This window comes from Pan paniscus, chromosome 6 (assembly GCF_029289425.2).
Source record: "Pan paniscus chromosome 6, NHGRI_mPanPan1-v2.0_pri, whole genome shotgun sequence".
Classification (NCBI taxonomy): Eukaryota; Metazoa; Chordata; class Mammalia; order Primates; family Hominidae; genus Pan; species Pan paniscus.
The window spans coordinates 84,991,486-85,006,256 of record NC_073255.2 but is presented as its reverse complement, the minus strand read 5'-3'; positions in this window follow the sequence as shown (position 1 = coordinate 85,006,256).

The window sequence follows — 14,771 nt, the reverse complement described above, 5'->3', positions numbered from 1 at the left end:
TAGTCCTGGAAAGGCAGTCTAGTCCCCAGGCAGGAAGGGGGTTTGTTTTGGTAAAGGGCTGTTATTGTCTTTGTTTCGGAGTTGAACTATAAACTAAATTCCTCCCAAAGTTAGTTCAGCCTACGCCCAGGAATGAACAAGGACAGCTTGGAGGTTAGAAGCAAGATGGAATCAGGTCAGATCTCTTTCCCTGTCATCATTTTCTCAGTTACACTTTTTCCAAAAGCAGTTCCATCATTGCTGCAACTTCTGGAGAAGTACCCTAGCCTGCCCCCTCCCTACTCATCGCTGCATCAAATCTGCCACCATTCAGTTTGGACAGGACCTGAATTTAAATGAAGAATGAGAGGAGTCTTTTGTTCTGCCGCATTTTTTTGCTTTTGGTTTGAGGAGGTAGGGGGTGGTCGGAAGAGGAGACTTAGACATGCTAGTGACAAGTTTTAATATTCCATCTTTTTAAAAATTTGAGATTTTTTTATACCGACATAGAGCAAATAGCACCGTGCCATGTTTCATAATTTATGTGGAGGATCTATCATGTGCTTTTGACAGGTCTAGCATATTTACAGCGGCTACAGGCTTCTCTGTCTGGGAAGATGCCTTCTCTTGACTGCCTCAGTGATGTTGCTTTCTGACCATCTGCCCCATCTTGTCTGCAGCATCCCAGGCAGTTTGAAGTCATCCGTCCAGCCGCTTCTTACCTTAATCTGCTTTCTTTTGCTCCCAGTACCATGTCTATTTGTCGTTTTCTAGGAATAGTGACCTTGACTGGCAGGCAAACTCTTCCCTCTCTTCTTTCCCCTTTTTATTTAACCTTGATTGAGCCTTGAGTCCTGTGCTGGGTCAGGCACTGACATAAAAGTGGATTTCTGTCCTCAGGGCTCACAGCTTACTGGGGCCAACGTGATACATAGCAGCATATGACAACACACAGAAAGTGAACCAAACCCAGGCTGGAGGGAGGATGGGTCAGTGGAGACTTTTTCTATTGTTTTGTTGTTTTGAGACAAGGTCTCACTCTGTTGCCTAGGCTGGAGTGCAGTGGTGACTTTTTGTATGTTTTTCGATTTTTGAGACAAGGACTGATTCTGTCACCCATGCTGGAGAGCAGTGGTGCATTGCAGTCTTTTTTTTTTTTTTTTTTTTTGGGACAGAGTCTCGCTCTGTTGCCTAGGCTGCAGTGCAGTGGTGCGATCTCGGCTCACTGCAAGCTCTGCCTCCCGGGTTCACGCCATTCTCCTGCCTCAGTCTCCCGAGTAGCAGGGACAGCAGGAGACCGCCACCATGCCTAGCTAATTTTGTTTTCGTAGTTTTAGAAGAGACGGGGTTTCACCGTGTTAGCCAGGATGGTCTCAATCTCCTGACCTCGTGATCCGCCTGCCTCGGCCTCCCAAAGTGCTGAGATTACAGGCGTGAGCCACCGCGCCTGGCCAGTTGCAGTTTTATCAGTACTGTTCACAGCCAGCTGTGCAAGCTGAGGGCTCTTGGCTTAGTGGTGCTGCCATCCCAAGGGGCGTTCTGGACCTTGACTTTAGACCTCATCTTGACCTTGGAACCTCCAGGTCTGGTTCTCCAATACTGGACAACATGTGAGCTCTCCATTATCATTTGTTTATTTATTTTTAGAGACAAGATCTTGCTCCATTGCCCAGGCTAAAGTGCAGTGGCACAATCATAGCTCTCTGCAGTCCCGAACTCCTGGACTCAGTAGATCCTCCTGCCTCAGCCCAATGAGTAGCTGGGACTATAGGTGTGTGCCACCATACCTGGCTAATTTTTAAAAACATATTTTATAGAGATGGGGTCTCACAATGTTGCCCAGGCTGATCTCAAACTCCTGGACTCAAGCAGTCCTCCTGCCTTGGCCTCCCAATCTGTTGGAATTACATGTGTGAGCCACCACGCTTGGCCTTTTATTTATTATTGTTATTATTACTTTATTTTGAGATGGAGTCTCACTCTGTTGCCCAGACTGGAGTGCAGTAGCACAATCTTGGCTTGCTGCAACCTCCACCTCCTGGGTTCAAGTGATTCTCCCACCTCAGTCTCCCGAGTAGCTGGGACTACAGGCATGTGCCACCACACCTGGGTAATTTTTTTTTTTTTTTTTTTTTTGTATTTTTAGTAGAGACAGCGTTTCACCCTGTTGTCCAGGCTGGTCTTGGACTCCTGACCTCAAGTGATCTACCCCCCTCAGCCTCCTAAAGTGCTGGAATTATAGGTGTGAGTCACTGTGCCCAGCCTGGCCTTTCATTTTTAGATGAAACTTTTTATTTTGGGGAAATGGTAGATTTACATGCATTGGTTAAAAAAAAAAACAAAACAATATGGCGATCTTGTGCGCTCTTTATCAGTTCCCCCAAAGGTAATACCTTGAAATACTACTACAATGTCATCACCAGGATACTGACATTAAGACAGTCAAGAGCCATCACATTTCCATCACTGCAAGGTTGCCTCCTGTTGTCTTTCTATAGCCGTATCCATGTTGGTCCTGCCCCCTCCCCTTCTTGACCATTGGTAACTATAAATCTGTTCTCCATTTCTGTAATTTTGTCATTTCAAAAACGCTATATAAATGTAATAATGTGGGCTGGGTGAGGTGGCTGACATCTGTAATCCCAGCACTTTGGGAGGCCGAGGTGGGCAGATCACCTGAGATCAGGAGTTCGAGACTAGCTTGGTCAACATAGTGAAACCCTGTCTCTACCAAAAATACAAAAATTAGCTGGGTGTGGTGGTGCCCACCTGTAGTCCCAGCTACTTGGGAGGCTGAGGCCTGAGAATCACTTAAACCTGGGAAGCAGAGGTTGCAGAGAGCTGAGATTGCACCACTGCACTCAGCCTGGGTGACAGTGTGAGACCCTATCTAAAAAAAAAAAAAAAAAAAGAATATATATATATATATATACACACACACACACACACACACACACATATATATACACACATATATATATACATATATAAAATTGTGTGGTATGTATCATTTTGGGATTGACTTTTTTCACTCATCCATGCTGTTATTGTCTCAATAGTTTATTCCTTATTATTTCTGAGTTGTATTTTGTGGTGTAGATATACCACAGTTGTTTTTTAACCATTCATCCATTCAACCAGAGAGGAGATCAAGAAAGATCAATAAAAAACAACACTACAGATCAATTGGGCCTAACAGGCATTTACATAGCACTCCACCCAACAGCAACAGAATACACATTCTTCCCAAGCACACACGAGATATTTACCAGGATAGATCACCCATGAAGGTACAAAACAAGTCTTAACCAACTGGGTTGTTTCCAGTTTTGGAGTCACACAGAAAGCTGCTATGAATGTTTGTGTATAAGTTTTTGTGTGTGTATGTATAAGTCTCCATACTCCTGGGATAAATACCCAAGTGTGCAATTGCTCAATGGTAGTTGCATGTTTTGTTTCTAAGAACGTACAAACTATTTTTCTGAGTGGCTCTACCATTTTGTATTCCCACCAGTGTTGTATGAGTGACCCAATTTCTCCTTATCCTCATCAGAATTAGGTGTTGTCACTATTTTTTATTTTGATAACTTTTTATATATGTGGAGAGATATCTTACTGGGATTTAAATTTGTATTTCCCTGGTTGCTAATTATACCAAACAACTTTTCATATGATTATTAGCCATCTCTAAATACTCTTTGATAAAATAGCTGTCCATGTCTTTTACCTATTTCTAATTGGATTTTGCTGTTGAGAGTTCTTTATATATTTGTGATGCTAGTCCTTTGTCAGCTATGTGGTTTGGAAATATTTGTTTCCAGACTGTAGCATGTCTTTTCAATTTCTTTTTCACAGAACAAAACTTTAAAATTTTGATGAGGTCCAGCTTATCAAAGGTGTGTCTTCTGCACCCTCCCAGGGTGAATGAGTAGGTCTTAAATGATAAATCTACACTAATATTTCTTTTCTTTCTTTCTTTTTTTTTTTTTGAGATGGAGTTTCACTCTTTTTGCCCAGGCTGGAGTACAATGGCGTGATCTCAGCTCACTGCAACCTCCACCTCCCGGGTTCAAGTGATTCTCTGGCCTCAGCCTCCCAAGTAGCTGGGATTACAGGCATGCGCCACCATGCCTGGCTAATTTTGTAGTTTCAGAAGAGACCACCATGCTGCTCAGGCTTGTCTCGAACTCCTGACCTCAGGCAATCTACCCGCCTTGGCCTCCCGAAGTGCTGGGATTATAGGTGTGAGCCACCGCACCAGACCCACACTAATATTTCAATCTCCCTAAGTCTCTACATTAAACCAAGAAAGGTTGGAATTTTCCAACTTGCTCACTCTGGGCCACCATCTTGGTCTGTGTTTCAGCCAACCAACCAAATTGTTAGAGCCCTTTCTAACTCCCCAAGGTGCAACATTAAATGCAGAGCATATCAAGGCTGAATGCTTGACCATGGGCCACCAATTTAGCATGTGACCTGAGTGGCCCATGATCCAGGCAAGTTGACACATAAAATCAATTTTCAGTCTAGCTAAGTGTTTATCTATTTTGTTGATCTTCTTAATAAATAGCTTAATTTATTTGACTTTTGTATCGTGTTTCTCCTCTTTATTTTGTTTATTTCTGCTCTCATCTTTATTTTTTCCTTCTTTCTGCTAACTTTGGGTGTAGTTTTTCTTCATTTTCTAGTTCTTTGAGGTGTTAAGTTAGGTTCTTGATTTGAGATTTCTTCTTTTTTTAAATGTAGGCATTTACCACTCTAAACTAAACTTACCTCTTAGTACCCCTTTTGCTGCATCCTATAAATTCTGGCAAGTTGTGTTTTTGTTTTAATTGTCTCACAGTATTTTCTAATTTTGTTTGTGGTCTCTTCTTTGACCCATTGGTTGTTCAAGATGCTGTTATTTGATGTCCACATATTTAAAATTTTTTCATTTTCTCTACTACTATTGATTTCTAATTTCATTCCATTGTGGTCAGAAAAGAGTAAATACGATTGCAGTCTTAAATTTGTTAAGACTTATTTTGTCACTTAGCATGTGATCTATCCATGTGTGCTTGAGAAGAATGTGTATTCTGCTGCCTTTGGGTGGAGTGTTATGTATATATCTGTTAGGTCCAGTTGGTTTATAGTGTTCAACTCCTCTGCTTTTTTTACTGATTTTCTGTCTGGTTGTTTCATTCATTATCAAAAGTAGGGTATTAGAATTTCATATTATTACTGTGTTATTCTCTATTTCTCCCTTTTATTCTGTCAGTTGGCTTCATATATTTGGGTGCCGTGATGTTAGATGCATATAAATTTATAAGTGTTATATATCTTTCCGGTGTATTGAACCTTTTATCATTATATAATAATGTCTCTTTTTTGTCTCTTGTGACTTTTTTTTTAACTTAAAGTCTATTTTGTGATATTGGTATGGCCATCCATACTTTATTTTAGTTACTATTTGCTTGGAATACCTTTTTCCATCCTTTCACTTTCAGCCTATGTGTTTTTAAATCTAAAATGGGTTTCTTGTATACAGCATATGGTTATATCTTGGTTAAAAAAATCATTCAGCCACTCTATGTCTTTTGATTGGAAAGTTTAATACATTTACATTGAAAGTAGTTACTGACAGAAAAGGACTTATTATTGCCATTTTGTTAATTGTTTTGTGTCTGTCTTTTAGCTACTGTGTCCCTTTTTTACTCTCTTTATGACCTCCTTTGTGTTTTATTAATTTTTTTGTATGACATACTTTGATTCTTTCTCATTTTCTTTTGTTTATCTTCTATAGGTATTTTCTTTGCGGTTACTATGAGACTACATAAGATACTTTATATTCATTTGAAGCTGATAACAACTTCACTTCAATCATATAAAAAATTCTGCTCTTTTATATCTCCTCAGCCTCACTTTTTTATTGATGAACAAATTCCATCTTTCTATATTGAATATCCATTAACATAGTTTTATAAAGCTTTTGTCTTTTAAATTTTATACCAGAGTTAAAAGTGCTTTATGAGGCTGGGTCCCGTGGCTCATGCCTGTAATTCCAGCACTTTGGGAGGCCAAGGCAGGAGGACTACTTGAGGTCAGGAGTTTGATACCAGCCTGGTCGACATGGTGAAACCCTATCTCTACAAAAATACACACACACACACAAATTAGCTGGATGTGGTGGTGGGCGCCTGTAATCCCAGCTGCTCGGGAGGCTGAGGCAGCAGAATCACTTGAACCTGAGAGGCAGAGGTTGCAGTGAGCTGAGATTGCGCCACTTCACCCTAGTATGGGTGACACAGCGAGACTCCATCTCAAAAAAAAAAAGTGCTTTATGCACCATTACATTATCCTATATCCTATATTTGTCTATATATTTACCTTTACCAGTCAGCTTTATATTTGTATATGCTTTGTGTTGTTGTCTATTGTCCTTTTGTTTTAATTTCCAGGACTCCCCTTAGCATTTTTTGTAAGGCAGATCTGGTGGTAACAAAGTCCCTCAGCTTTTGGGTATCTGGGAAATCCTTTTTCTTTTTCATTTTTGACAAGCAGTTTTGCCAGATACAGTATTGTTGGTTGACAGTTATTTTCTTTCAGTACTTTGAATATATCATTCTACTTTCTTCTGGCTTGAAAGGTTTCTCCTGAGAAATCCACTGCTGATTTATGGGAGCTCCCTTCTACATGATAAGTTGCTTTCCTCTTGCTATTTTCAAGATTCTCTCTTTTTCTTTGAATTTGACAGTTTGATCATAATGTGTTTCAGCGTGAACTTCTTTGGATTCATCCTAGTTGGAGGCTTTTGAGCTTTTTTTTTTTCGAGACAGGTTCTTGCTCTGTCACCCAGGCTGGAGTGCAATGGCATGATCTTGCCTCACTGCAACCTCTGCCCCCTTGGGCTCAAGTGACCCTCCCACTTCAACCTTGTGAGTAGCTGGGACAACAGGTGCACACCACCATGCATGGCTATTTTTTTTTGGTATTTTTGGTAGAGACAGGATCTTGCTGTATTGCCCAGGCTGGTCTTGAACTCCTGAGCTCAAGTGATCCACTTGCCTCAGCCTTCTAAAGTGTTGGGATTACAGGCAGGAGCCACCATGCCCAGCTTTTTTTGAGCTTCTTGAATTTGATGTTCATTGCCTTCCTCAGATTTGGAAGTTTTTGGCCATTATTTTTTTCAGAAAAGTGCTGTATTAATTTTCCTTCTCATCTCCTTCTGGGATATTTTTGATGCATTTATCGGTTGGCTTGATGGTGTCCCATAAGTCCTTTCAGCTTCGTTCACTCTTCTTCATTCTTTTTTTTTTCCCCCTCTGACTTCATAATTTTAAATGACCTGTCTTTAAGTTCACTGATCGTTTCTTCTGCTTGATGAAGTCTGCTGTTGAGTTTGTCTAGTGACTTTTTCAATTCAGTTATTGTATTCTTCAGACCAGAATTTCTGTTTGGTTCAATTTTATGGTTTCTATCTTTTTCTGATATCCTCATTTTTTTTTTCATGCATTTTCCCTCTGGTTTCATTTCACTGCCTGTCTTTCTACTGTAACACATTGAGCTTCTTAATATGATTACTTTGGATTATCTTTCAGGTAATTCATAGATTCCCCTTAGTTTGGGCTTAATTTCCAGAGTATTTTTTTCTTCTTCAATTGAGCCATGTTTTTCTTTTTCTTTATGTACCTTGTGATTTTATTTATTTATTTATTTATTTATTTATTTATTTATTGAGACTGAGTCTAGCTCTGTTGCCCAGGCTGGAGTGCAATGGCGCGATCTCGGTTCACTGCAAGCTCCGCCTCCCGGGTTCACGCCATTCTCTTGCCTCAGCCTCCCGAGTAGCTGGGACTACAGGCACCCGCCACCATGCCCAGCTAATTTTTTGTATTTTTAGTAGAGACGGGGTTTCACCGTGTTAGCCAGGATGGTCTCGAATTTCTGACCTCGTGATCCGCCTGCCTCAGCCTTCCAAAGTGCTGGGATTATAGGCTTGAGCCACCACGCCTGGCCTTATTTATTTTTTGCTAAGTTTTAAGCATTTGAACAAATAGACACCTCACCCAATAATTACAGGCTGCCTTTGTACGCAGGAAGATCTTCATCACTTAGCACTGCTAGAGATTCCGGGTGCTTTTGAAACCTTTTTTGAGGAATGCAACTTCTCTGGGCTTATACATATAACTTCCCAATTAGAGAACTTCTTCAGTTTCTTTTTGGGGAGCTCATACTCTCTTTCTCTGGTGTCTGTGGTACTGAAGGTTCTCTGGCGTTGCCGCAGGAAACTACTCAACTCTCCTTTGTTCTCAGTGACCCCAGGCATCCAAGGTCGCTAGCTTCCCAGCAGTTCCCTGAGGCAAGTAAGACAGATGCCAGTCCCTCGAGTGGCCCTCCAAAAACAGGAACACTGAGTGCCTGTTTCATTCCTCTCTTCCCCACTCAGAGGGAGATGTTATGAACCAGGGTGTTCTCTCTTGGTGCTGGGTTGTGCTGGGTTGGGGGTGGAGTGATCATACAGGAAGTGAAACAGCTATTCTTATCTGATTCAATATGGCTGTTCTTGGTTTCATACTCACCATGGCTACTGCAATATCTTTTCTGGTTTTTAGGGTCCTCATATGTTTATTTTGTTCTATATATTGTTGTTGAGTCTGTTTCTGAAGGGATGAGGACTGTTATCTCTTATTCTACCATTTTGCTGATGTCTCTCTCCCCCATTATCTTTTTTGGTTTTGTTTTGTTTGTTTGTTTGTTTTTGAGACAGAGTCTCGCTCTATTGCTCAGGCTGGAGTGCAGTGGTGCAATCTTGGCTCACCGCAACCTCCGCCTCCCGGGTTCAAGCGATTCTCCTGCCTAAGCCTCCAGAGTAGCTGGGACTACAGGTGCACACTGCCATGCCCGGCTAATTTTTTTATTTTTAGTAGAGATGGGGTTTTGCTATGTTGGCCAAGCTGGTCTCAAACTCCTGACTTCAGGTGATTCACCTGTCTAGGCCTCCCAGAGTGCTGGGATTACAGACATGGGCCACTGCACCCAGCCCCCCTTATCTTTTAATTATTTTTCTTCTGAAATAAGCCAGAGTTTGTCTCTGTGGCTTGACTTCAGGTTCTTTTTTGGGGCCAATGTATTCCATGCAGGCAAGACTACATGGAAAGGCGCACAGATGAGAAGGAGTATGACTTGTTTGGGAACTGTGAACAGTTATTGGATAGCCTGCAATGCTCACATAACCCTGGCCAAAGGAGCCTCTGCTGACTGGTTCTCTGTCTCCATAGAATGTTTCTGGAAGTTGTAAGAACAGACCTGACTCCTGAGCATGGTCTGACATGGTGTGTTATAGACCTTTGTTACTCAAAGTGTGGTCCATCACCTAGGAGCTTGTTAGAAATGCAGAACCTCATGCTCCTCCCTTGATTTAGCATCAGAATCTTCATTTTAACAAGAATCTGGGTGATTCTTCTCGCACGGAAGCCTGGGAAGCATGGATAGAGTTGGCCCTAGGATCTGGATACCTGTAGGAGCTTCTGAGTTGACCAAGCAGTGCATGGGGAGTGAGGTATCATCTGGGACCTGAGCTGGTAACCCATCCACTGCTTAAAATGTTCTATAACATGCTTGGTTTGCATTTTTCTCCAACCTAAACCCTCAGTTAGTTAAACCTCCCCAGAGCTTCCATATTAAATGGTTCTCTTCTTGAGAAAGGTTCAATATTTGCTCATTCAAATTAACTCAGCTCTAGCCTTCCGTCAAAGCATTGTGCCAAATGTAACAGCATCATTACTTTCCTTAATCTAGTTTAAAAATAGACTATAAACATATTCCTTTTTTTTTCTGCACAACCATGTAGGAGAATTTATCTTTCTTTACCTGAAAACTTTTAATTACTTGCATTTGGGATTCCAAGGCTGTCTCAGTAATACGATTAATTTTAATGAGGAGTCTAAGTTTATCATTCAATCCAATTATTGTAAATTAAGTGATTGTGTATTTCACTTCATTGTCAGTTGATTGTGATTACCTATTATCAAGTAAACTCAATATATTTATGATAATTTTATTAATCAGGCAATGCCTGCTGTCCAAAAGCCACGGTTTTTTTATTCAGTGGCTCATATATGGGCACCTTGAAATACTGTGACATACTGTGAAATCAGTGCAAACCACAGATGTTTATTAAACTCCTGCATAGGTAGCACTCTACTGGGACTATTAGAATAAAGGAAAATGTATAGGACAATTGCTGCTCTTAAGAGCCTTATATGTAGCTGAGTTGGGCTGAGTGTGTGGGTGAGTATGATAACTTGTCAGAAGGGTGATGCAAAACAAAAGGTGCTGGTGGGTAGAGAGGCCCAGCCGAGAAGGCTTCATGGTGGAAGCAGGACTTGGGTCTCCAGGAGGCTGTGAAGCATAGACCCTATTAGGTGAATGCCTTACAAGTACTGACATTGGGAAGATCTGGGATGCTTATTAGACATATATATCCATGGGCCCCACCCCAGAACTATAGAATCAGGATCTCTGGGGCATGGATCTAGGAATCTGATTTTCAATTAATTAATTAACTTTTTTTGAGTCAGTATCTCATTCTATTGTCCAGGCTGGAGTGCGGTGGTGTGATCATAGCTCATTGCAGCCTCAAACTCCTAGGCTCAAGCGATCTTCCCACCTCAGTAGCTCCTGAATAACTGTGACTACAGGCATGCACCACCACTCCCAAATGGCTGTTAAATTTTTTTTAGAGATGGGGTCTTGCTATGTTGCCCAGGCTAGTCTCAAACTCCTGGTCACAAGAAATTCTCCCACCTTGCTATCCCAAGACACTGGGATTATAGACATGAGCCACTATACCTGGCCAGGAATCTGATGTTTAATAGAAGATTAATCTAAGAAGGTGACTCATAGGCACAGGAAGTATGATAACCACTGTCATAGTGGTGACGAGAAAGGTGTCTGTCTCCAAAGCTTGATGTGACATTCCCAGCCCCGCTCACTACCTTTATGATCTCAGGCCTGATGAGTCCCATGTTCACACCTATATGACACCATATGCAATTCAGTTTTGAATTCTGCCTCCCGCCAGGGCCCCTGCCTAACTCTAAACTCCCCTCTTCAACCCTCTGTCCACCTCTGTACTCTCCTCCACACTGGAGCCATCGTGATTTCTTCCTCACTCTCACCAACCTGCTGCTTCCTGGTCTGCATAGACCCCTCCTCACCTTCATCCCCACTGCACATAAACTTATCTTTCAAGACTCAGCATACACATCACCTCCTCCTCAAATTGAAACTGCCTTTGCAAAATTATGACTGAGACAGTGAAAGAGATCTAACTTAACTGACTCTATCTTGCCTCTAACCTCCAAGCTGTCCTTGTTCATTCCCGGGCGTAGGCTAAACTAACTTTGGGAGAAACTTAGTTTATAGTTTAAACAAAGGTAATAACAGCCCTTTCCCAAAGCAGACCTCCTTTTTGCCTGGGGACTAGATTACCTTTGTAGGACTAACATTAGCCACAACATTAGAAATTATGGTTTAGGAGTCATGCAGCTGGAGGTTACAAGATTCTGACCCTCCCTAAACTACTCCTAAGATCAGTGCTTGAGATATTTTGCAGACCCTGCACTTGATGGATCAGCTGGTGCCACCCAGATTGATGAACTGGCTCATCCAATCTTGTTGCCCCCACGCAGGAACTGACTCAGCGCAAGAGTCAGCTTCGACTCCCTATGATTTCATCCCTGATCGATCAGCACCCCTGGCTCACTGGCTTCCCCCATCCATCAAGTTATCCTTAAAAACTCTGCTCCCTGATTTGAGTAATAATAAAACTCTGGTCTCCTGCACAGCCAGGTTTGCATGAATTCCTCTTTCTCTATTGTAATTCCCCTGTCTTGATGAATCGGCTCTATCTAGGCAGCAGGCAAAGTGAACCCTTTGGACAGTTACAGATTCTTCTCTGGGCTTCTAAGGATAGGTTCCAGCCTCCTGCCATGTTCTTGCATAGTGGGGAAGAAGTTCTATTGTTTGGGGAAGCCCAGCCCCTTCTACTTCCTCCTTTGTCAGAGCCCTACCCTTTCCAATGGGAAAGTGCACCCTACTCCTCTCCTCTCCAGCCACGTGATTCGGGAGGGAACATTCACAGGTATAGTGCTCTGCTCACCTGGCCAGTCAGAGCCAGTCCTGGTATTTTTATACTGAGGCAAGGAGAGAGAGTATAGGCATGTTCCATGAGGGAAAAGATCCCCTGTTGCAGAGACAAATGAGGCAGACACTTGCAGAGAAGCAGAGCTGGAGAGGGAATGAGAGAATCCCAAGGGCATCATTAACATCCTTTGGCTCAGTTCTGCCTGATGCTATCATCACCCCTGCCTTTCCAAGTATGTGAGTCTGTGGCAGGCCAGGTCTCACTAATGCGAGGTCCATCACAACTGTTTCAGCACTGACTCTGTAGTTAAATTAAACATTAAAAACTAAAAAGGCCAGTGCCCTTATATGAAGGCTGAAATGTAACAAAAGCCCATCAAGAGTTTTGCCTAGGCCTTTCCTGGGCCTCAAAGCGTGACAAAATAATGAAGGAATTCTTAACGGGACCCATTTAGGATTAAACAAGCTTTATTGAGGGTCTGAAGAAACTCCCCAGGGCCTCCACAAATAAAGTTTATTGGAAGTCTGAAGGAACACCCCAAAACTCTGTGATTTAGCAGGAGACAAGATAAGGGTATTCACCCCAGCACCTACACCCATTTAGATTAAGTAAATTTACTGAGACTCCAGAAGAAGTTCTTTAGGACTCAGACCTTAGTTATAGATGAAAAGAAGTTAATCACAAATCTTTAGATGAATGCACACTTGCACATAGACATATAGCTTAGTATATAAGCTCTGAAAAACTTTGTAATTTTGAGTTGGTCTGGTGATAATTTCCAGGCCTTCTTCCTGTAACTGGTTACAGAAATAAAAAGTCTCTTCCTCCCCAGTTCATCTGCATCTCGTTGTTAGGCCACAAGAAATAGCAGCCCGACCCTCAGTTTGGTTTGGGAACAAGTCCGTAAATCCCCCTGTTGATTTAAACTAGGTTGAGTGTTTTGGTCACTTATAACAGAAACAAGTTCTCATGATTCTAGTGGACACCACTCTTTTCCTCATCTGTCCTCCCAGCCAGGATGGGAGTTTCTGGAGGTTCAGCCCTGGAGCACACAGGCACTCAATAAATGTTTGTTGAAGGAATGAATAAAGTGAGGAACTACACTTGAGTTTGTCTCACGCAGCTTGGACTTGCACTCTTTGAATTAATGGAGTGACAGTCAATATAAATATTTGAAGAGATTTATTCTCAGCCAAATATGAGTGACCATGGCCTGTGACACAGCCCTCAGGGGGTCCTGAGAACATGTGCCCAAGCTGGGTGGTCGGGGTGCAGCTTGGTTTTATACATTTTAGGGAGGTATGAGACATCAAATACATTTAAGAAATACATTGGTTTGGTCCAGAAAGGTGGGACAACTCAAAGCGGGGTGTGGGGGAAGGAGTGGGGGCTTCCAGGCTACAGGTAAATTTAAACATTTTCTGGTTGACAATTGGTTGAGTTTATCTCAAGACATGGGATCATAAAAAAGAAATGTTCAGGTTAAGATAAAAGATTGTGGAGACCAAGGTTCTTCTGAAGTCTTATAGTGGCTGCGACGAATATTTCCTATTCAGACCTTTAAAAGGTGCTAGACTCTTAGTTAATCTCTTTAGGGTTGGGAGGGCCTGGAAAAAAAGATCTAGCTGTGTGAATAGAGATTCTTCACAGATGCAAAATTTCCCCCACAAAGGACAGCTTTGCAGGGCCATTTCAAAATATGGCAAGGAAACATGTTTTGGGGTAAAAATCTTTTGATTTTCTTCCTTGTCTTGTCATGTTATGCCAGAGTCAGGTTGGAAAGTAAGTCACAATATATAGGGTTAAACAAGACCCATCTGATGAGAATTTATGATTTACAGGACATGACTCCCCAGACCCTTTAGGAATTTGGGAAATATAAAAATCAGAGTTTAGTCCTCAACTTTCTTCCTGGGCTAGTCTAGCCCCATTGTTTCTCTTAGTTTGCTGCAGCCCCTGACTTAGCTCCCAACTCGCAGGAGTTCTCAGTGAACTCCACAGTCAAGGCTGAACTATTTATAACAATATATCATCCTGTACTGTTTATGCTTCTAAGCGCTGGGGAAAGGCATGAAAATCAAAATTAAAAGTAATTTAACCACTTGGCGCATGCTCATGGCTTCTCCATGATAGGAGAAGCTTCAAAGCACACTAAGGGCTTGCACACTTTGAGTGATGGGGAGCTCACTACCTCCTAAGGTGGTTCTTTCTATCTTAGGGAGGTTTCTTGCCAATAAACAGCTCATCCTTATACTGAGCTGAAAACAGCCTCTCATAACTAATTTCTCTACTTTGGTCCTAGTTCTCACTTCTGGCTTCTCCATATTGAAAAGGCAGGACCTTGGTTGGTTTTCTAACCTAAATATTCCCAGGCTGAAACCAGGATTCATGGGAGCTTTCCCAAGTATTCATGAGATCTTCCTAAGGCTGAATATGCTTTTCTTTGTCTACATCTCTCTTAAAATGAAGCCCACTTTTGCCACTGCTCCCATCCCAACTCAAGCCACCACGTCTCACAGTGGAATATAATTTTGTTATAGCCTTCTTCCCCCAACCCCTCGGGTACTTTCTTTAATATTGTGACCCTTTCCCACAAACACAGCTAGACCTGAGGCCTCCATGCTTTCTTTTCTTTTTTTAAGACATAGTTTCACTTTTGTTGCCC